Raw genomic sequence first — 24,552 nt, forward strand, 5'->3', positions numbered from 1 at the left:
TTTTCAGCAAGCATACAGGGAATACACAAAAATTGTATTGGCATCCTGTTTTTCTTCCTTTCAAGTATAATATGTTACAACCCAGAGACAGCAGTTTGGTAGGACATAGCAGGTTATACCGGCACCAGACAGTGGATATGCAAGAATTGTCTTGCCAACATGATCTCTGCCTCTCACGTGTGCCCCAAAGTCTTATATGCAAGCACAGCAGACCTGCCAAGCATAACTTGACATTCAAGCAGGATTTTCACTGTAATTAAAAAATGGATGCTTATAGCCCCCACCCTGCCTATTCAGGGAAGTTCAATTAAGTTATCTCTGCTCATTCAGGTCAGCCTATTGTTTGCTCCTGGGAAACATTTCACATCTTTTTCACTTCTATTCAAATGTAAATAACTGGCTGGCAGAAGTGGCTCAACAAATGCAAATTTATCCTCTAGGAACATTCGGCTCTGCAAAGGTATCTTTCTAAAAGTTACTTTTCCTTAATATTTATTAAACATCTGACTTTGCCATTGGATAACTATTTTTACGTGTGCTGTGGAATGCAGCATGCTTACAAACAGGAAAATACTAGGAGAAATAAAATGATTTCCTTTGTTATGCTAGCCTCAGGAAGGCACATCATTTTGGCATAAATCCATGTACACAAGTCACTGTAGATTAGGATTTTTGTCAAACTCCATGGTTGGATACACGAAACAGCCATGCATCTCCCATAGAACTCATCCTTAATGCAAAATAATACAATGAACTGCACTGCATTGTGTTACATTAATTTAGGTTACAATCAAATCGTGATTTGCATTGGATTGTAAATAACATCCTAGGACATTGTGTCTGGTCTGTGTTAACAAAGTAATGCAAACTCAATGCATACTGCTTACAAATCTGGGCATAAGTGAGGCAGGAAGATGTGAAGGAATGCAACAAAATCACAGCAGTGAGTCATGCTAAATATTTATTTTTAACTTCTGATTCCAAACCCTTAATCCACGTCCACCGGTCCAAGTAGTCCCCTTGCAACTGAGTTCCTGTGGCTTCTTGATTGATTGCTTTTCATATTGTCTGAGCACTTTAGATCTCCACAGTGGCAAGTCGTGTGTAGATAACACAGAAACCATGCTCAACTATGAACTGCAGTGCAAGCCTTGTAGACCTTATGACAGCACAAATTAAATGTAATATGCTATACTATACTTTTGACATATATCCAAGCCAAACTGTTTAGGCTGAAGAAATTTCATTGTCAGCTTTTATGCTACGCTTTGTAATATCTGTTTTTTGCTTTTCCTCCCTGGTGAATGAAAGCACGATGATCCAGACCACAGAATGTATGTTATAGGGGGTTGGCCAGAATTCAAGCACAATAAATTATACTTATGAAAAATGTAATGTTTCTTTAGGGATTGTGGACTACGGCAGGGGGCCAGTTCTAGTTGTGTGGGAGGATCGGTTTCACAAATGGCTATGAGGGCCACAATCAGTTCAATCGTGAGAATACTTTTCCAAGCCTTGCATGGCGAAATCAATGTTACACGATCCAATGTTAGGAGGTCACTGCAGAAAAAGTCTAATTGTTGCGCTGTAGGAAAGACAGGGCGACTGTCAAAGGTACAAGCCATGAGACCAACCTACATCTGGTTGAACATCAAAATATTAAACAAACAACTATCATCTGACAAAAATACTGTGTCCTGAATATTGTTACACTGGGTGCAGAATGGCTATTATTGACTCCAATGCGGTGATTTATCTGTAAAGGATATTTATGCTAGGTGATATTCTGGCACTGTTTCTTCAGTAGCAGCTGGGGCAGGTAAGTTTGGTGGGGCACGGGGGCGTGGTGGGGGTGAGTCGACAGATGACGGCAGGGAAAAGAAAAAGAAAACCACTTACCTTGTGCTCGCCGCATCGCCGACTCGGCGTCGTTCGTCGACTCCCCACCACACTTACCTGCACCGGCCGCTCCAGCGTATCTTACACCTTCAGTCCACATTAACAATCTGCTACTGCTGAGCTTGAGAGGGAGCAGATAAAGTTGTGTTACCTTCACAATTGAAGTATAACCAACCTTTATCCAAGTGAAAATATAAATCATTATGCAGCAAAGACAATGCAAATTATGCAGCATATGTTTCAAGTACAAGCAAAGTATGCAGTATATCTATAACACCACACATTATTACTAAATCAATGCCGGAGGAAATACATAGGTTTCTTCAGTAAAACTATGCAAATTCACTACACCCTTTTGAAAAGGCTATCCACCCACCACCATGACTGTCTTGCATGAAAGTAAAAACACAACTTTTACTTTCCACTGCAGAATAAAATAGCTTATGGACATAATATACAATGTTGTATCATTTCAAAAAAGCGGATTTGTGTATGCTGACCCTCTTTCACTCTACAAATTCCAGTTATGTTTTAAAACTAGCCCTCATTTTCGTGTTTACTATCATTTCCAACCATTGGGCCGCAGGAAGCACATCTTTCCATTAAGAAAACGTGGAACAATATAGGACATTGTTGTTTACAATTTGTAATAAAAGTGTCCTCCAAGGAGGCACTTTAGAATTTAAGACAATGACTCTTAACCCCTTGGCTGCGGCAGGAATTCCGCTGCAGCGCTGGGGGGGGGTTTTGGGGCAGCGCGGTGGCGCTGTGCTCATGACGGAGCCACTCCGTCATGAGCCACGGTTGAGCTGTGCTCATGACGGAGTGGTTCCGTCATGACTCCGCCCACTGCGCTAATCGCCCGCACAGGCGGGGAATCAGCGCAGCGTGGGAGGAGCGGCGGCCGACGGCCGCAGCATGACAGAACCACTCCGTCATGAGCACACGGCACCCGTGGCTCATGACGGAGTGGCTCTGTCATGAGCGCTGAAGGGGTTAAATAGAGATAGAACATGTTTGGAATTTTTCTAAACTCCAGTGCCCTCTTGAGGTAAATTCTGTTTCGAAAACATGAATTGGTGTAAACCCTGAAGTTATACAACATTATGACTAAGATAATACTTATTTCTACCATGTTTGAGTCATTTAAAAACATAAGGTTTTGGTTCCTTTTGCAAACAAAACCCATAGCATCAATTGGCAATGTTACCATCATATGGAGACTAAAGAAGCAGTTTTAGATTCTTGCATGCAGAAACCAACTGTTCAAAATGACCAACTCATTTTTGCAAAGTGTGGGTGCATGGCATTGCATTTTTACTTCCCCTTTGATCCATTTGAGCGAGAAACAACTTTCTTGCAATCAATACTTAAGGAACATAAGCACATAATTCCATATATCAAGGCTTGCAGGGAATGACACAACGGGATATGGAGGTGTGTGAGCCAACACATTACCAGGGGCTGCCGAGCCATGGCTGCATCAGTGAGAGCCGAGCCATGAAAATATGTTGAATGTAACATGTGCAGCAAACATTAGATAAAATATGATAAAGTTTTTTCAAAATTCAAAAAAGAGTATTTCTTTAACACGTGAAGCCCTTACATCTTAGTACATCAGATTATATTGCTGCGCTGGAGAGGCATTTATTAAAAGCGATAGTTTAAAACGTGAACTTAGAACTTTTCATCCACTTCCTGTCTTAACGACAATGCCATTAGAGAATTAAGGGGGATATTTACAAGTGAAGTGGGGGAGTGAGGCGTTAGCCGTCATGGCTTAACACCTCACACCGCCACTTCAGAAACGCAAGGCTGCACCATATTTACAAGACTATGGTGCAGCCTTGCGTTTCCCCCGGCGCTGGCGCTACACTTAGCAGTGTAGCGCCAATGCAGGCACCCTTGCACCATAGTGCAAGGGTGTCTGCATGCAGGGGAAAGATTGTTTATGTACAGGAAGGTCCGCCTTCCTGTACATAAACATTCTTTAAATGCCATTTTGTCACTTCAATGCAGCACACATGGAAGTTACAAAATTTCATTTTTTTTTAAAGATTGTGTATGTGCAGGTAGGGGGACCTTCCTGTACATAAACAATCCAAGGCTTTTTGCTTTTTTCATGTGGGCTGCACAAGGCAGCCCCCATAGAAAAAGCAAAAAAGAGGTGAAATAAAGCATTTCTCCTAGTTGCGCCAACTTAAGATCAGGTATTCCATTGTCTTAATGTTGGCGCTGCCTCCTATTTATGCTGCCCTTGTAAATAGGGGGCAGCATCAAAATCAATAGGAGTTGTGGTGTAACGTCCACCGCAACACCCACTGCCCACCCCTTTCACACTAAGCATTGCGTGAAAGGGGGCCTTATTTACAAGGCAGCGTTAAGTCACGTTAAGTGGCTTAACACTGCCTTGTGAATAAGGCAAGGCTCCTGTCGCCACTATACCGTCACTTAAAGTGATGTTGTGGTGACGATAGGGTCATATGCCCCCAAGAGGTATGTTTGGTGTCATGCACAAGGTATATGAGGTATTGAATCCTGATATAAATGGACCGACATTATAGTCAAACACTATGGAGGTTGCGCTACAACGCACATCCTGTACTCATGGGTTTCAAGGTGCTCTCGCATACAATAATAAAGAAAACTGAAGCATGGTGAAGTAAAATATGTCCAAGATTACATCATCTGATCAAGAGCCGCAACTGGGATTGATCACAAGTGTTTTGGTTTCACATTTTGAAATTCAGCCACTAGATGGGCATCTCTTCCTCTCTCTCCTGTATTACATCAAAGGTGGAGAAAGCTAGCAAAAAGTATCTAAGTCACACTTCTTGCAGTTTGAGGAAAATAGGAGTACACTCTAACACCCTTGGGGGACCAGCACTTGGGGGGTTAGGCTAACTCCAGCAGAGGCCAGCAGCAGATCCAGTAGGAACTGTTAAGCTGGGCATTCACAGGGACAGAGGCCTCTAGAAACGTGTTATATTCCTGTGGCTCAAACAGACGGTCAGTCAACTGCCCTTTGGAGTCACTTTTAGGATCCTGGGTTCAAGAGAAGCCGATCAGTCTGCCTTCAGGCTCTTCAGATGACTGGGAGGTTTTTATTCTGATTTGTCACAGGTCAAGGAGTGTTAAAAGTAGGCCAGGGAATAAAGTTCCACTTTGTTCAGGGAGTTTGCAGAATTATGCAACTGCTCGTTCGGTGGATATCGCGGAGTTGCCCAAAAACTCTGCACTCCATAATGGAGAAGAATTTTTGTTGTGCCACAGGAGAGTCCGCAATCAAGTGCAAGCAACTGCGGAGGCAACTTTTAGTGCACCAACAGGCCCAGGCCCTATGCAGAGTGGTCAAAAAAGGGTGCGGGCCTCCGACAACATCTCAGCAATCTGGCTGTGGGCTCAACACTGCTGTGTGGCAACAATCATGGTTCTTGACCCCCAACGACCCTCAGCAGCCAAGGGGACTTTGTCCCCCAATGAGAAGTGTGCCAGGAGGCCTTTTTGCAGAGTGGTGGAGAAAGGGGTCGGGCCTCCGCTGACATCTCAGCAAACCCGCTGTGGGGGACATACTAGTCAGAACAATCAGGGTTCTTGTGACCCTCAGCAGCCAAGGGAACTTCATCCCCCAATCAGTGGCGCAGCAGAAGGCCCCTGTTCAGAGTGGTTGAGAAAGGGAGCGGGCCTCAGATGATGTCTCAGCAATCCTGTTGTAGGGGACTTACTTGTCGCAACAATAGGGGTTTTTGGCCCCCAAAGACCCTCAGCACCCAAGGGGACTTCGTCCCCTAACCAGTAGTGCGCCAGGAGACCCCTGTGCAGAGTGGTTGAGAAAGGGGGTGGGGCCTCCGACGAGATCTTAACAGCCCACTGTGGGGGACTTGCTTGCCGTAACAATAGGGGTTATTCGCCCCCAACAACCCTCAGCAGCCAAGGGAACTTCCTTTGGGGTGGCCAAGCAATACTCTGCCCACTCGCTTGGAATTTGGTTGACTTTTTTGGCAAATCAGAGGAATTACGCAGAGTGAAACTCTTAGAGCTCCGCCCAGGCCTAGTTATAAAGAGAGGCCAGTGGGATACACTTTTATGCTTGGTGCCAGACAGACCATTTCTAGTCAGTCCCTCCCTTCCATCTGGGTTTGGAGCCAGCCTGACCAAGGAGACAAAAGGGTGGCAGGCCTAGGCGTAAGCTTCATGTGCCAGTGACAAGGTAGGCATCCTTTGAAGCTCAGGAAGGGGCTGTTCCCATGCAAACACCCAGAAAACTTTGTTCACTCGCTGAGAGCAATTTACATCTCACCACAGATCAGCCATCAGGGGTCAGATGACAGCTCGACACTGGCAGGAAAGCCTTTAGGTTTTAGGCAGGAAATGACAACTTTCTAAAAGTGTGATTTCCAAAATAGTGATATAAAATCCAACTTGACTATTAAGATGGATTTTAAATTACTATTAAAATGAGCCCTGGAACCATTTTTCCAGTTTATCCTAAACTGGATTTAGCACTTATTAAATGTAATTGCGTGAACTAGTTTTAACCTATGGCAGAGCCAGCCTTGCTACAGTGAAAAAGGACTTTGGAGGTTTTTCAGTGCCTGGGCATGTAAAATATTAAACATACATATCCAGCATTTTAAATGCCATGTACACTGCCCTATATATTTTAAGGCCTACCTTAGCTGTCACTTATAAGTACTAAAAAGGAAGGTTTAATGCTTATTTGTGAAGATTTCATGATATGCTGTACCGTACATTCACTGGTGTTATGATTACTCAACGTAAATGTAGCCTTCTTTATCGACATCAGAAAGATCAAAGGGTGAGTTTGCACCCATGACATTTTAATTTGTGAACTACAAGGCTACACACAGATGTCAATACTCATAACTTAACCAAATCATTTAACTAAGGTTAAACAAGAGAAAAGCAGTAACATAAACGTGATGTTTTCTAATAATTGTGACATTTTCCGGAATGGAGTGTGAAATCTTCAAACTTGGATTTTGACCGCTTTTGTTTAAACGCTTTTAAAACGTTGCCAATGTCACAAATTTAGCTATGGATTTTTAAATAGTGTGTAAAAAAGATCACACAAACTAGAGTGGCAACAAACTAGTGAAGTCTAGCATTTTATTTGTAAGTTCTGATTGTGTGGAATATGGATGGATTGTCCATGAACTGAGAAAGAGAGAATAGATGCATGAATAAGGTAATAAAGATGTGTGTGCATCTAAACATGATTGTGATATCATTTAGGAAAGTTGTGATGGGTTCAGGTACGGCTGTGATGTCATCAAGCAGACCTTGGCTGTCATTGAACAAGTGTGTGAGATCAATAAACATGACTGTGATGTCATATAGAAAGTTTGTGATGGCATCAGTTACGGCTGTGATGCCATCAAACATGTTTGTGATATCTTTTAGCAGATCCTGGATGTCATCGAAGAAGTGTGTGAGATAATTAAACATGACTGTGATGTCATCACATGTGTTTGTGATGTCAAATGGTGTCATGTGGTACCAGTACCCACTGCAGTATAGTTGCCCTTCTCTGTCAAGTGGATATGTGTTGGAATGGATCACTGGTTATGAAAGAAGATATGTTTTTAAACATATCGTCCAGGCCTGGGAAACTTGTGACCAGCGCTTAACTTGTAAAAATATAAGTGCCAGGGCACTTGTCAGGAGGTTACTGCAGCTTGCACCACGCATTGCCCCTGCCAGCACTGCCAATAAAAGTAACAACACAACTGCTCCCCATCACACTCCTACAAGTGTGACCATTCGGACTACTTCAGGCCCTCAAAGCTATTAGAATGGCTTGGGTGGCATGTAATAACTATTTTTAATGTGCACTGAATAATAATTAACTTTTGTTGTGGACATCTATAAATTAACCAGACTGCGCCAACTTGTGGTAGACTGTCAGAAGCACCGGTGTTGACAATAAAGTGTCGGTACCAAGCACCAGAAACCACCAGCTCAAATTAAGCACTGCTTGTGACATTGAATCAAAACTCTCTTTTCATTAAGGGGATGTTTTACAGAGCCCGACACAAAACAGAGCCCTTTGATTGGAATAATTAGTGCCCCTAATGAATGAAAGAAGACAGATATGCACTAGCCTACAACATTACTGTTATGCCGGATAATGGTACTGATAATTTGCTTCAAATCCAAGTAACTGTAGGTAATGAGCCGGGGAAAATAATGACATCTCAGACTTTTAAATATACATCAATGTGGTTGTTCTTGCAGTCGCTGCTGTATGCGCTGTGCGCGGCTTTCCGCAGCACCGCGAGGAATTGTGGGACTGCTGACAGGGAAGCGTGGTATTATTCGGTGCCAGATGTTGAGGGACAAATTGTCCACTTTTATTAGGTGTTTGCATCATTTTGTTTAGATTCCCACTGCTGGATGTCGCTTCAAATTAAACATTTCCATGGAAATTCAAATAATATTTGTGTGTAACAGGGAAAAAAAGGGACTCCCTGTAATTATCCTCCAAGTATATCTTTGTAACCATTAACAGGCTTTCAAAGCATAAAAATTGTCGGCTAAGACATGCTGCTCAGGCCATTTAGGTCTCGCCTACACACGGCTTTTGTCGAAAGACTTCTTAGGGATCCTACCAAGATTCACAATGGGCTTTATGCAAGCCCATTTCCTACCATTGCTTTACTCTCTTGTCACTCTGATGTGCTTGCTTCTTATTCAATGGCTTTCTTTTGCACTTCTTGTGTCTGTCCCATTCATAGAGCGTAACGTCTTTGCCTTCCTTTTCATTGGATGCCTTATATTCTTCCACTGATCACATTCAGAGAACTACTTTTTTATTTCCCTTAAGGACTTCTTGAGAGTGCATGGGTTTTCTTGCTTTCCCTTGATAGTTGCTACTCCTTTCTGACAACCACTGCACAGACTTCTTGCTCTCTACCTTGTGTGCCGCTTTCCTTCTCAAACAACCACCACCATTCGGCTCGTCCTTTATTTCCCATCCCATTTTCTTTTTTTCCTTATTTTTCACCTGTACCTCAAGCTCATTCATTGTTCTCTTGAACTCTTCCATCTGTCTCCCTCACCCCCGCTTTGACTTATCCCCAACTCGCTTCTCCAATGCTCCCCCACCCCATTCATAGTGGCACAAAAAAAAGGGTTTTGGTTTAAATTTTGTATAGAGCTTAGCAGCTACCATTTGATGTTGAACGTCACCATTTAGAACAAGCATTTGCAATACAATAGGTCTCGCATTTGCGAGAGTTAGAGGTATTGGCGTTGCAAATGACAATGTGTTTAATCCATGTATTTTGGACAGGAGTAGAGTGATGTATGTGGTGTGGAGTGGAATTATGTGGGTTGGACTCTAATTGTGGAATTGTGTGTGGTGGGATAGTGTGGTGTGAAGTGGATTTGTGTAGTGAAATTATGTGGCATGCGGAAATATGTAGATAATAAGTATGTGGTATTGAGTGTACTAGAATTATGTAGAGTGGGATTGTGAGTCAGAGTGTGATTATGTGGAATGGCATTTTGTGTACTGGAAGTATGAATCTGCAAAATAAAAATAGTACTAATGTAAGAGCCAGTGCATTAACTGTGCCCCCGAGGGTAACAGACAAGTGGCAATGCGATCCAAAGTTACTGATGAACCACAGTAACTCTGACTGAAACAAAGGGACGCTGAAGGACGATAACATGCACCTGAAAACCAAATGCAGGTGAGATAAGTTGGCGGGCAATGGGGGTACTTTATTCCATATATATCCCAATAGGTCTTGGTAATGTGAGAGCGATTGACTTTGTCAGTTTTTAGCGGTTATTGGCTAGTGCGTTGACATTGGTATGGGGGAGTGCACTAAAGTAAACACCACCTGACTTGCAGAAAAAGAAAGAAACATATTGAAAAAAGGCAAGATGGAAGAGAAGATGAGTAAAATGAGAACAAATTAAGAATTGGTAGTAAAGTAAATTTATTTTAAAAAACTAGGGAGCACTAAAGGAGAAAATCACACGAACTACGATCACCATAGACAGAAAGGTTCCAGAGTACATATTACTGTACTATGTGCTCGGTAGCCACATTTTGCGTGTTACGGCCATATTTGCACTAATTCTATGCAGCCACAAATACCAACAATCACACAGGTATCTTTACACCTTATGTTCACAGTGTGAAGGGTGTTGGAAAAGTAGCATCCCAGGACTCCCGGGTGAATTTATGTGTGTCACTAGCTCTTTAATAAGTGTTTTTTTGCAACCTTTATGTGTGAGGAGTGAGAAGGTGGGATGTTTGGCGTTGTGCACCAGGTGGGTGATGAAGACACCCTAAAAACAGACAGTGTTACATAAAACGAGACACAATATTTTATTAAAGGGCACTGAGTGAGTGACGGCGAAGGAAATGTAGGGCTGGACTGTAAATTCCTGTATTTTGACATTTTATCAGCACAGTATAAAGTACTAATAAATTGAAATGTCTTTTCTATAATTCGTGTCTTCTGCTTACATTAAATGATTTGTGATAAGCAACTTTTCATATTTGCCTCTGACCATTGGCCGTGTAAAAATAGGGAGCATTTGTAATTAAATAGACACTAAACATGTGCTTTCTGCATAAAAGTACTGGTACTATTGCATTTAAAATGCAACAGTACTGCCGACAAGTGCTAGCCCCGTTGGTAAGTTCTGATACACCTCCATAAAAAAAGTTCCACAAGTTAGCCACTAGCTGCTGAAATCCGTGCAGTCTGCAAGTACTGAGTTTTATTGTTAGCAATGCCAACTCAGCCTTTCATCCTTCCCACGTCATTAAATTCAGTATCATTTCATTGAATAGTAGCAGCTGAAGTTTGCAGCATCCTATGACAGCACCGATTGTGGTATGTTGCACAATGATGAACCACAATATTACTATGAGGGTAGGAGCCATACTGGGAAGGGCTACTGCTGCCCACTACGAGTCGGGCATCTCTTCTGGAAGGGGCTGCACTGGACATTATGATTACAGCGGTCCTGCTGAAAAGAGAGAGTACTACAACACTGACCGTGTAGGAGACAACTGAGTAGCTGTTCCAGTGCGAATATAGAAGTGACGTAATGGATTTAGAAAGCACATTTCACTTAGAAAGTCAATCATTTGCCTATCACAGTGAGTATGATTCCTGCAGGTAGCTCTCCCCATGCCACCTTCTAACCAATAGTGAGTTCCCAGGGCCTATGCCTGGTAATTCCAGCAAAGGGTGGACATATGAATTATAAGTAAAACATTTGAAGCAAAAAAGGTATGGTTTCAAACATGCATTTTAGGGAATTACAAAGTGGGCAACTGGCGACACGCAGCTTTACCTAATTAGTTTGATTTTGTATATTTTACTGGGATGTTTTGAGGACTACATTTTTAGAAGCCAGAGTCTCTGGTGATGTGGATTTGTGTTCACCAGCAAAGCAGAATTGAAATTGTGTAAATCTCGGTGTGGGGCAGAGTTGGCTGCATCGGGTCATTCTGATGCAGTCTTCAACGTGAATAAAGTGATGGCAAATAAATGGCGTGGGGGACAGGGTGTCTATTAGTATTTATAAAGAATGACAGGAGAGGGGTGCAGAGCAGAAACCTAAACAGTATGGGGGGCAGAGGTCTGGAGTAAGTGGCAAAGGACAGCTCAGCCAAGGGGTGGAAATGACGAAGTTGCGGCCGCGAAGCATAAAGGGAAGTGCATGTAATGCCAGTGGCTTGAGTGGACAAAAGAGTAAAAATTTGTACTTTCTTTGCGGATCACACAAAGGTGGCAATCCCCTCAAAACCACCAGCAGTTTTCCCAAAGTTGGACTTGCCTCCAGAGCCCTGAGATACTGCAGCCTCTGCGTATTCAAAGAATCTTCTGAGGAACCATGTGTGCAGCAGAGGAATCACATGGGGCTGCACACACTGCAGCACGGGTAGCAGCAAAGGAGCTTCAGTGGGGCTATGAGTGCAGCAGCTGTGCACACTGCAGCCCAAAAGGGTACAGAGGAGATAAAGTGAAACTATGTGTGCAACTGGATGGGTGCACACTGCAGTTTTAGTCTCCCAACTCGTGGGACTGCCTTTAATTTTGAAACTCATACAACATGTACCAAAGGAGTAGGGCTTCCAGTGCGTTCAACGCCCCAGAGAAGCTTGTGCTGTGTTGTAGAACGCAGGAAGGATCTCTCCTGTTAGTGCTGTCTGATGTTTTTGTGCATGTTTTATGTGGATATATTGGCGGTGAAAGTGCATTCAAAAAAAGATGACCCTTCCACAACTTACGATCTCCTGGTACGTGCAGCGGTGCCCTGGTGCAAGAAACTTTTGCCAATAACTTTGTTCGCCATCTTGGCTTGGGAAAGGAAGCCTTAAGGCAGAGGTGGTGCGATCTCAGTGCAGGCAAATTTTGAACATAGTGCCAATATCGGCACAATCCCCAGCCCTCCCACAGCAAAACATGTACTAACTCAGACACAACACAATTTTGGTGGAGAAACTTGCTGCATGTTTATTAACATAACGATATGTCAACATGGTGGGTTAACTTACGGGCGATCCCAGGGCAGGCGGCCCCTCGCCGCCTGCCCACCTGATGAGCCATAAAAACCCGGTGGCCGCGACCAACCGGTGTTTGTCCATTTTCGGGAGGGGTTAGCCCCTCCCTCCGGCGGACCGCCAGTCCGCCCCTTACTCACGCCCCTCCCAGCTATGGGGGGGCGGAGCGTTGCAGGCAACCCCCGGTTGCTCAGGTGCACAACCGCCCGTAGGACTAACAGGGCGCCGTCGCTCCTCCAGGATCCCCCGCGAGGACCTCCCTGGGGATAATTGGCTTTAGCACCCTTACTGTGCTCCTGTAGAGGGTACCCATGTGCCCATGTGTACCTTACAGCCTTTGGATCGCCCTGTAACTCCGCCTGCAACACAAAATAACACGTTTTTAGTTGAAACACCCCCCCTCTGCCCCTACGCCGGGAAAGCGGTGGGGAGGGAAAACAGCGTCCGGGCAGACCAGCAGGAGTGGCACCGTTGGTCATCAAAAGAGGTCGCTCGGATGGTGGGAAAGTTATAAATAGCTTTCCCCCGCTCCCCCCCTTCAGCCGGAAGTGACGCTGCACCGAGGGGACCCCCTGGGTCCCCTGACCACTACAACGCTGGCGACAGTGCCATCCTGTGGCACTAAGACTGGCCGCCCTCTTAGGAGGGCCCCCTGCGTGGGCCCGGGGCAGCCTGACATAGTGCCAATATCGGCACAATCCCCAGCCCTCCCACAGCAAAACATGTACTAACTCAGACACAACACAATTTTGGTGGGGAAACTTGCTGCAGGTTTATTAACATAACAATATGTCAACATGGTGGGTTAACTTACGGGCGATCCCAGGGCAGGCGGTCCCTCGCCGCCTGCCCACCTGATGAGCCATAAAAACCCGGTGGCCGCGACCAACTGGTGTTTGTCCATTTGGGGGAGGGGTTAGCCCCTCCCTCCGGTGGACCGCCAGTCCGCCCCTTACTCACGCCCCTCCCAGCTATGGGGGGGCGGAGCGTTGCAGGCAACTCCCGGTTGCTCAGGTGCACAACCGCCCGTAGGACTAACGGGGCGCCGTCGCTCCTCCAGGATCCCCCGCGAGGACCTCCCTGGGGATAATTGGCTTTAGCACCCTTACTGTGCTCCTGTAGAGGGTACCCATGTGTACCTTACAGCCTTTGGATCGCCCTGTAACTCCACCTGCAACACAAAATAACAGGTTTTTAGTTGAAACACCCCCCTCTGCCCCTACGCCGGGAAAGCGGTGGGGAGGGAAAACAGCGTCCGGGCAGACCAGCAGGAGTGGCACCGTTGGTCATCAAAAGAGGTCGCTCGGACGGTGGGAAAGGTATAAATACCTTTCCCCCGCCCCCCCCCTCCTGCCGGAAGTGACGCTGCACCGAACCACTACAACGCTGGCGACAATGCCATCCTGTGGCACTAAGACTGGCCGCCCTCTTAGGAGGGCCCCGTGCGTGGGCCCGGGGCAGCCTGACATAGTGCCAATATCGGCACAATCCCCAGCCCTCCCACAGCAAAACATGTACTAACTCAGACACAACACAATTTTGGTGGGGAAACTTGCTGCAGGTTTATTAACATAACAATATGTCAACATGGTGGGTTAACTTACGGGCGATCCCAGGGCAGGCGGTCCCTCGCCGCCTGCCCACCTGATGAGCCATAAAAAACCGGTGGCCGCGACCAACTGGTGTTTGTCCATTTGCGGGAGGGGTTAGCCCCTCCCTCCGGTGGACCGCCAGTCCGCCCCTTACTCACACCCCTCCCAGCTACGGGGAGGTGAAGCGTTGCAGGCAACCCCCGGTTGCTCAGGTGCACAACCGCCCGTAGGACTAACGGGGCGCCGTCGCTCCTCCAGGATCCCCCGCAAGGACCTCCCTGGGGATAATTGGCTTTAGCACCCTTACTGTATTCCTGTAGAGGGTACCCATGTGTATCTTACAGCCTTTGGATCGCCCTGTAACTCCGCCACAGCCCTGGTGTGGCCCCCGTCACCCCAGGGCCCCCCCACCATATAGCGCTACCTACTTACACCCTGCTGTTTCCAAGGCCTCCCCCAGGTCCAACAAGAATAAGTCCATGCCCACTCTGGACAGGTGAATCCCATCTGCCTCGAAGCACCCTGTGCATTTAGCATGTAGCATCCCATGGCGGATAAACCCCAAACCCCTTTTCTCCGTGAACTTCCGTATAGCGCTGTTCACCCTTCTGCGCGAGGTCTCCATGGCATCCCTGGAACGCGCGTCCCGCCAAACCTGCCGTGGTGTGATTTCAGACCACCATAATTCACAGATCCCCAGCTTGTTGCTCAGGTCGCACATGGTGGCCCTCATCTCATGAAGCAGGTCCCTTCTCCCCAGGCGGACCAGATCATTCCCCCCTAGGTGTATCACTAATAAATCGGGTGGTGGGACACCCTCCCCTAAATTCTGAAGGACTCTCTTCATCAAGCTATTCCAACGCATGTCTGGTGTCCCAATCCATATTATCCTTGTGGCTGTAAACCCGTGCCGCCATTTTCTGATATTCGCCCACTGAGACACCCTCTGGACTCCTGAATGGCCCATCACCCAGACCGTCTTCCCTAGCAAATACAGATGAGGAAGTTTGAAAATCAAATTTATTGCACAGGGCACTGCAAACGCCATTACACTTGCAAAAAGGTACACCAAAAGTATAACACCGACATAAGTCGCAAACTTATTTGACACAACTAAACCCTTCCTCGTTCCGTGTGTGCATGAGGCCCGTTATGGGCGAATGTATCTCTTATACGAATTGGACTCCCAACGCCCCACCAGTTTGATGCTTTCCTCTGGCAAACCCGCCTGGAAAGCCGTGGTCGCTGCCCCAATACGGAATGAGTGACTACAGAAACATGTGCCCTGGATCTTTTTACCTGACAGCTCTAAACACACCGCCATTACGTGCTGTACCTGATATTTGGTCAAGGGTGAACTGTCAGCGTGCACTAGCAGGTAACCTTCTGTGGTGGGCCGCAACACCAGGTAGACCGCGACTAGGCGCACCGGACAATACTTGGCAATCTCCAGTTTGTTAAGCACGATGAGCTTCCCTACCTCTGCCTGGTCCATTTTGGATCTACGTAGTCTAATGGTGAGGGAGCCGCCTGCCAACGCCGTGTCCTGGAAGTTCAACGCCACCCCGACGTATCTTGTCTAGATCTCGCAACAAGTTCCCCCATTGTAAACGCCCCAAAGAAGGCCAGGCTAAAGGTGGCCCCGAAGAGGGCTGCCTCAAAAGCAGAGTGGGTCGCCCTGCCAACCCAATCCAGCATCCCTTGCAGCGTTACGAAATCTATGGCTGCCCTGTTGTCCGGTGCTCGAGGCTCACTCCTGGCCCAGCCTTTGTGCGCCGCCCAGATCAGGTAGGACTTCGTGGGGTCTTCATGTCCCCTTAATCTCGCTTGGTGGCTGATGGCTGACAGGTGTCCCCCAATCCACGGTTGGATCTTCCCTTGGTCTTTTGCCCACAAAATGAAGTCCTGGGTCCTGCTCTCCAGGGATGACCTCCCTTCGTCCCATGCGCCAGTTACGGAACAGAAATTGTTCACACATGCCGTGTACCGCTTGACAGTCCGAGGTGCTAAGGACAGCTCACCCATCCCCCTCAAGCGCCTGACAGATTCAGTAGGAACCATAGATGTGCTGGAAAAGGGGTCATCTCCTCCCCTGCTCTCGGCCACGCCTTCCGTAACCTGTGTCACTGAAAACAAGCGAGAGCATCAGCCGCTATGTTCGCACCACTTGAATATGTCGCGTCCTGCACTCAACGTTGTTCACCAGACACACCCTCACCAGTTCCCTCAGTAAACACAATACAAGCGGGCAGGAAGCAGACGGAGAATTGATAGCCTGGACCACCGCCAGGTTGTCGGACCAGAAAAGGACCCTACGTGCAGACAGAACAGAGGGCCATAAGTGGAAGGCCACCACTATTGGGAACAATTCCAGTACTGTAATGTTGGCCGTGATCTTCTTCCTGCGCCAGACATTGGGCCAGCTCTGCGCGCACCACTCAGTGTCCAGGATGACCCCAAAGCCCTCCCTGCCAGACGCATCCGTAAACAATGCGAGTTCCGAGGATCCCGCCCAAGCTGCCCTCCATAAGACTGCGCCATTGAATCTTTCCAAGAAGCTTGCCCACATGCCCAGGTCTTCCTTCAACCCCTTGCTTAGCCTGACTAGGTGGTGCTTCCTCTTGACCTCAGCCGTTGCCCTAGCAATCCTCCGTGCAAAGACCCTCCCCGCTGGTATTATCCTGGCAGCAAAGTTGAGCTTGCCCAGCAGGCTCTGTAGGAAGCCCAACGTGACCTTCTCCTCCCCCAAGGCTGACTGGATATGCTGCGCAAGGTCCTGGACCTTGTCCGGTGAGAGTCTGGATTCCCCTGCTAAGGTGTCAAGTTCAATCCCTAAGAAGGTTAGAACTTGCGCTGGACCTTCCGTCTTCCCTGGCGCCAGGGGGACACCCAAATGACTGGCCAGCCGCTCAAAATCCTTAAGGGCATTGCTGCAGTCCTGCGACCCATCAGTCCCAATGAATAAGAAATCATCTAGGTAGTGGGTCACCCCTACGACTCCATAACATGTCTGAAGGGCCCACTGGAGGAAGCTGCTGAATGCTTTAAAGTAAGCACAAGAGACTGCACAACCCATGGGCATGCACCGGTCGTAAAAGTACCTGCCTTCTAGCTTGAAACCTAGCAGATGTTGGCTGCTTGGATGCACTGGTAGAAAGCGAAATGCCGATTCGATGTCCGCTTTGGCTAACCATGCTCCCTTGACCGCCCTCCTGACCAGGTCCAAAGCCACGTCCAGTGTACAATACGTGACAGAACAAGCGCCTACCTCCAGCCCATGGTTGACCGAGCCCCCTTTCGGGTAAGAGAGATGGTGTATAAGGCGGAAAGTCCCAGGCTCCTTCTTGGGCACCACCCCCAGAGGGGAAACCACAAAATTCTCCAGGGGCGGGCACACAAAAGGGCCCGCCACTCTCCCAAGTGCCCTCTCCTTCTCTACTTTGGCCCGAACAACGTCAGGCAGTTCGTTGGCTGACCTGAGGTTATCGGCCTCCCTTGCCCCTTCGGGTCCCACAAAAGGAATTCTGAAGCCCTCGCAAAACCCAGATAGAAGCAACTGACTGTCTTGTGTGAGGGGGTACTGCCTGAGGAGAGGTAAGAGGTTTGACAAACGGACTGGCAAGGGACCCTTGATCGTGCCCCCATCTACCTGGTGTTGGTCCCCCAAGTTAAAAGGTGGTGTGTTGCAAGGGTAAAGCTGTGTGGACCCAGTACTCGCTACTTCAAGGGAGGGGGACGGGGGGGGACCTGAGGTGCCCACACTAACTAGCAGAGTCCTGCTTGCCCTTGTTGGTGCCTCCTTGTTGTGAGTGACAAGAACTAGCTGGGTGTGGCCCCCCACATCTGTTGCATGCATGTAAAGATTTGCATGTTTTACCCCATGAGCAGGACCCCGTGTTGAATAAACGGCAGGTCCCAGGTGGCGACCTTCTGAAACCCCCTCTATTGCCCCCTCTCCACCTGTTCCCCCCTCCGAAAGGACTGTTTGTCCCCCCATGTCTCTGGGTGAGAGGTAGTACCGCTGGCTTCCTTGGTAACATGACTTTTAGTCTGTGCTCCTGCACCTAGCAGCGTGCGTGATCCCATGTGGTCCAGCCAAAGCTGTACTTCTTTCTGATCCCACCGCATCTCTGGACACAAGGACATCCGTTTTCTAAACTCCCTGTCATAGGTAACCCAGCCCTGTCCCCCCCACTTCACCGCCTCAGTGCGGATTAAAGCCCCAAATTGAATCAGACCCTGCGCCTGGTCTGGATGTTTCTCAAGGATGACTGCTGACAAGATGGCAAACGCGTCTAGCCAATTTTCTATGGTCTTTTCTGGCCACTGCTGGTACTTAACCTTCTTGTCGTCCTCCTTGACCCCGCTTTTCTGGCATCTACCCCATCCTGAGCCAACAAGAGCAGAGAGAAGATGTCTATCAGTTCCCGCCTCCAGATAACCTCCTTAGCCGCTAAGTGGACCTGCCAGGAGAAGGAGCAGTGATCGGACAGTAAAGGAGCTGCTGCGACGAGCTGGACTGGAGCGGGGGGCGCGGTCTGCTGAACAGGGGGGACCCCCAAGGGCATTGAGATGGCCGGGGAAGATGGCGTTCCTAGCGCGGCCTGACTAGAACTAGCAGGGGAGCTAACAAGCCCACTGGCAACAGGCGGGGAGCTAACTGACGCAGTGCCCGTAAGAACTGCTGCCTCTTGTCCATTAGGAGGTGCTGGGAGGATGGCGGGTGTCGCGGAAAGGGAAGCCTCACCCGCTCCCTCCAGAGCCTTGCATGGTGCAAGCATGGCAGACACTCCAGACGACGCCCCAGAGATGGCGGGGGCAGGCGCCCCCAGCAGGTTATGCTGCAGATCCGTCTGGCTAGCCCACACCCTTGCAGCTGCCTGAGCCCCTCCCCCCCGCAGGAGTGCTGTTGTTCAAAGGTGGAGGGCAGGGGCTTGGCTGTCCCCCTCTTAGCTCTGCCATGAAGTTCTTGAGCGTGTCAGTGAGCTTACCAAGGTCCTCTCGTGTAGCGTACATAGATGCGGCCGGATTGTCTTGTTGGGTCGCTGGCCCCAAGGGCTGAGGGGTAGCTTGCTGGGGCCCCATCTCCTTCTGCTCGTGCAGGGCCTGGATTTGGCTGGCAGCGGGTCTGCCGGGAAGTCCTTTGACGTTGGCTTCCGGACCCGCTTTGAAGCTCTCGATGGCCCGGCCTCAACGTTGAGGTCCAGCTCAGGAGGGGGTGGCTCGCAGACGACGCCAGAGTCCTCCACTTCTACTGTCTTCAGGATTCCCGTGGCCCAAGACAAGCATTTCCCCTCGGCCATCTGCATAAACGCCGCCCATTGAGCTTCCTGCGTGGCTTCCGGCAACGAATCGTCCACCTGCGACGTCTGTGTGAAAAGGGGTGGTGACCCTTGGCTCTCCATGACCGATCATCGGATACTGTGTCCCTCAATCTACGGAGATAAAGAAAGTGTCAGATAGCACAATGCTACGCCCCGCTTTGGCCAGGACTCTTGCTGCTAGCTGCTGTGTCCCCTCCCCACCACCCTTAAGCACTTACTCAGAGAAGACGTCAGAATGCTTGTGTGCGTTCCAAGACTGAAAACAGCGAAATTCTAAGTGAGAGATAAACAAAAGTTAGCATAGTCCCCCTTAGCGTCCAGAGACCTTCCCTGCTGGACACTGAAAATTCTACGACCTCTCCCGGTCCGTGTCTGACACACACCCTCCCTGTAGCACCCCCTGCCTGTACCTGCTACAATGTTCCGCGTCCTCCCTTCTATTATTTCCGCTTGTATGTCTTTTCAATTGACTTCTGAAAATAGAAAAGAAGTGTTAGCCTCCTTGCCTTGCTGCCCTTGCCAACCACACACTGGCCCCTGTGTCCTCTGCCCCTTTTTGCTGTCGATGTTACTGGTATTTCCCTGATGAGTTGAGCAGCGGTCAGCGCTGTTCCTGCATAGAGACATAATGATAAGCATGAAACCCCCCCCCCCACCCCGAACATAACGGAAAAGTACTCGTGGTCCCACCTGCCTCCAGCTGGCAGGGGCTATGTATAAGCGACGTGAAAAGCGCATGCCCCCCTTAACATGTTCCGCTAAAGGGTGGGCAAAGCACAATGCTAAAGGGCGGGGAAACAAATGGCGAAAAGCTAAGCATAGACCACAAAAGTAAAAATATATATTTGTTTTTTTTTTTTATATTTTATACGGCGCTGAAACGATCCGTAGGTATCAGGGCGCCTACATGCATCCTGCTAGGAAATACCCAAGGAAAAGCATTGCAGGATAGGCAGGCATAAAGGAAGCAAAACCAGGGCTTGAAAACACAGCACCTTAACCCCCTGCCAATGAAATCCGGATGTCGATCATGATAGAAAAGAAATACATAATAAACAATTTTTTAAACAAATCAATGCAACCCACAATTAGCACCATAAGCCCCGTGTCACCACCCGGTGGCAGTGAAAGGCAAAACAGGGGGACATCCAGGGTAGGGAGGGTTAAAAATGGCCGTGCGGGAGGGGGGGGGGTGGAGCGATGTGTCGTGAAACTGCGCCTGCGCGGCCAAGCAAATTCGAAATAAAGATGGCGCCAAAAGCGGGTGCCCACAAGGCCCGCTGCGGGTCCAGGCCGGAGCTGCAGGCCACCCAACACCGCAAACTGAAAGACGGCAGAAAAAGGAGTACACCCCACGCCCGCGCCCGGAAAGACGCGGGGGGAGGGGGCCCACGGAACATGGCCCAGGCAACGCCGAGAAAAGGAGGAAGCAGGTGGCGGCAGGGAAGGCCCACAGGGTTCAGGAGGATGCCCGTGCCCCTAGCCAAGGCCCCACGCCGGAGGCGGCCCGCAGGGAAGGGGTCCGCGAAGCTGCCACACGTGCCGCCCCACGGGGGGGACCCCCAGCCCGCAGGCCAACACAGGATTAGAGGCCGGGCCGGCGGTCCCGCGAAGCAGGCACACGTCGGGAAAAGAGGTGAGCGGGTCGCGGGGTGGTGGGCCAAGGGAGAGCTAAAATTACCAATCCGAGCAGCGAGGCTCCGGACAATGTGCGGGGGGGTGGCTTGGGAGTGGAGTGCGGCATGGTAGGAAAAGGCCCAGAAAAGGCAAGGAAAACAGGCAAGAAAACAGCGCGCGAGTGCCGGGGAGGTCCGGGGGGGGGACGAAAACGGAGGGAGACCGTGGACAAAAGGTGATGAAAAATACCCCCCTACCGGAGGCTTTCGACTGAAGGGCCGCACCATAGGCCTCCCGCATCCCACCCTGAGTAAAATTATCCCCCAGGTGGAGGGGGAAGACCGGGGAGACACTCACCGAAGGAGGCAGCCGGATCGTAGGGTGGGCCAAACCACCACAGCCAACGGTCAGACCAACAGGAGTGTGGAAATATGGATTTTCCTGATCAGTTATGTCCCCTATCTTGGACCCCAACGGTTCTATATGCATGTTACAAGTACATGTATGTTCCCTCCAGTCCCAGTTTCTAAGACGCAAACATATGTGTGTCTACCGTCGACATGTTCTCTGTCAGATCCGCCATCAATGGGCTGGATATTCGATTCCTAAGCATGAAAAGGCCACCGACTTTATATGGCTAAGTTACTCCATTTTTACAGTTCAGGCAAGTAGGCCCGATTCTGTCCTCAAAGCCTCTCCCTGCTCTCTGTCTCTGACAGCTTCAGCTTGAGCTCGCATCTGTATCCATGAACTTTGTCCTACTCCCTGTGCAGCTAACGGTGCCTGCCTCGGCCAGTTTTCGCCTGTCTGCCAAGAAGCTGTATTTCACCTTCGAATTATCTATTTTGCTCTCCAGCCGATGCATTCCTGTCCAGTGATTCAGGTAAACATTTCCTTTAGCTCACAAGCAAGGGACTCAGCCTTTCCGTCCTCCTGCAAATGATTCATAGCCCTGTTGCCATGGAAAGTTTTCTATCCCTCGCATCTCATATAGACACTTAGACGCTTGTACACGTACACAGTCAGTATAGAATAGATTCTGTCCGAGAGTCTCTTCCTTGTGGATAACATAGTTCTTTAAACATAGGATGTTAGATATGATTTGGGATTAGGTTGACTTGACCCCCAGACTTCTCGTCTCCACATGTAGAGCTAAAATGTCAAGTCCCCTTCACCCCCTAGTTGCACGTCAATTACACGTCATGCTGCCGCGCGCGCATCTATGCCAAGTATTATCTTATAGATCCACCTATGTCTGATAATTCTAACCAATCATGTTTCTTTTATTCCTTATTACGCCTAGTTTCGATTATGTCACTGTTTTGTCACTTTTCTTATCAAATGTTACGCCTTCTACATTCGTTTCATTGTAATGTACTTATTATAAAAATACATGTCGGTTAATAAATTATTGTACTTCACTTCCTGAACCCTCGTGGTGACGGAACCTGAAGGCCGCGACTCGAGTCGGCCATTTTGAATGGAATAAAGCCCATTAGAAAACCTCTTATACCACGGATTCTGCCTCTTGTTATTTTGAGCTATTTACTTTATTTTAAGATTCCGTATGAAATTCAGTCCGGTATTTTTATTTACCACATAATGGCGCCCGAACAGGGACACTTTCTCATCTCACGCGCCGGCGGTGCGTTGCAGGCCCGGTCTCCTGCCACAGCTGGACGGACCATAAACGCGTACCAGCAGGATTTCCTGTAAGCTCCCTCCGGTCAAGCGGGGGCGACTGAGGCTGCGATCAACCCAGACGAGGCGGTGAGAAGTGCGAAGTATCCCGACCAGAGCCTAGCTGAGAGAGCAAGATCCGAGGTATACAGAGGCCCACCAGGTTTTCCGAAATCCCGACGTCCAGAGGGTCCGATGTCCGCAGTTATCGAGTCCTGTCCATTCTCTGAGGCCTTCCGTTTCAAGGAGCTACTCGGTGAGTACCATCGCCGGGGAGGCGTGTTGACGCGCACATAGGTTGTGCCGGTCAAGACGGATTTGGGTACACAAATCCGGTCTGCACTGTTTAGCAGTGTATATGTACTGTTTAGCAGTATATCAAGTATTCCGAAGTATTCAGTTATTGTCAAGAATTCAGCGTGGTGATTAGTTAGGCAGACTGTCATCATTGTCGATCATTGTTATAATGTTTAATGTTTAATATTTAAAGTATTCAGAAATGTCTTGCATATTGTGGTATGAATGACTGTTCATTGTTCACTGTTCATTTATGGTGTTTTTCGTATTAAGAAAATTCAAGAGTAAGTATCAGATCAGTTGTCAATATGCCGCTCTTCTCGAAGTTAAGACAGATTACTACCAGAAAAGGGGTGCTTGAAGAAGCAGTTCCTATTCCTCCTAGGGACACCCCAGGGCATTTCATGTACCATAAACATGGCTTAGATGCCATATTGTTTCTTGATCTATGGGTAGATTATACCAAAGGATTACCGGAAAGTCAAAGGTGGCCCATAGCGGGAACCTGGGATGCAGAGTGCATCATGAAAGTGGAGGAAGAGTTATGGAAAAGAAAGGTCAGACAGTCACAGAAAGACGCTGTTGAGTTATGGCGTAAAGAATCTCATAGACGAACAGAAAAAGCACGTAGACAAGAAGAGAGGAGTAAAGAAAGTTCAAATAAAGTTCAAGAAAATCTATTTATTGAGGAAGGTATCCGAGTGAAATCAGAACAAGTGAATAGACAAAGAAATGCTCTTATGAATGGTATGTATCCCCTTCTAGCCGAAGGACTACCTAAGGCTGTTACAGAGATGCCAAAAGACTTGCCACCCCCATTATTTCCAATTACGGTACATCCAAAGGGGCATCCCAGAACCGCAGAAGATGTTTTTCTTTCCTCATATCTAGATGACGCAGCTCCCGAGTATGCTAACGCCGCACCACATAGACCGTCTGGCGGAGGGGTTCAACGTCAGGATCAGGTATCTGTCCCCGTGCAACAGCAAGTCCCGATACAAGCTTCGGCAAGCACATCTGTTTCCGCATCTGTCTCCGCAGTCGATTCTACAGAGGTATCAACACCCATAGTTGCTGTGTCACGTTCGACGAACCCTTTCACACCCGACGCCCCAGATGGGGCCACGGGAGGTGCTAGCAGTACTTTTACACCACCTAGAATAAATAAACTTGTCTTTCAAGAATCAGCGCATTCACGTACACCTAAATTCGTAAGTGAACGTACGCTTAAGGAACTCCTTGTAAATTGTAGATATGACCCAGTGGTTGGTAAAGAGGACGAAATGGTCCTGGCATCATTACGTATCAGACGAGCCGCAGAGTATTTAGCAAGGTTACCAGGAATGACTACGCATCTAGATAACATATATCATTTTGTTCAAACAGGACGAGATCCAGGATGTATTAACAGAGCTATGGAATTCCAGAAAGTAGAGATACAGGGGGAACTGTTACGTTTCCTCATAAACTGTGTAATCAGAAATCAAGATCGTCCGGGGGTAGACCCGAATGCAATGCTTATTCTTACAAGATGGAGTCAGAATATATCAGAAGGGAGACACGATAAGCAAAATTGTATAATAGC

The sequence above is a fragment of the Triturus cristatus genome, chromosome 10, assembly GCF_964204655.1.
Source record: "Triturus cristatus chromosome 10, aTriCri1.1, whole genome shotgun sequence".
Classification (NCBI taxonomy): domain Eukaryota; kingdom Metazoa; phylum Chordata; class Amphibia; order Caudata; family Salamandridae; genus Triturus; species Triturus cristatus.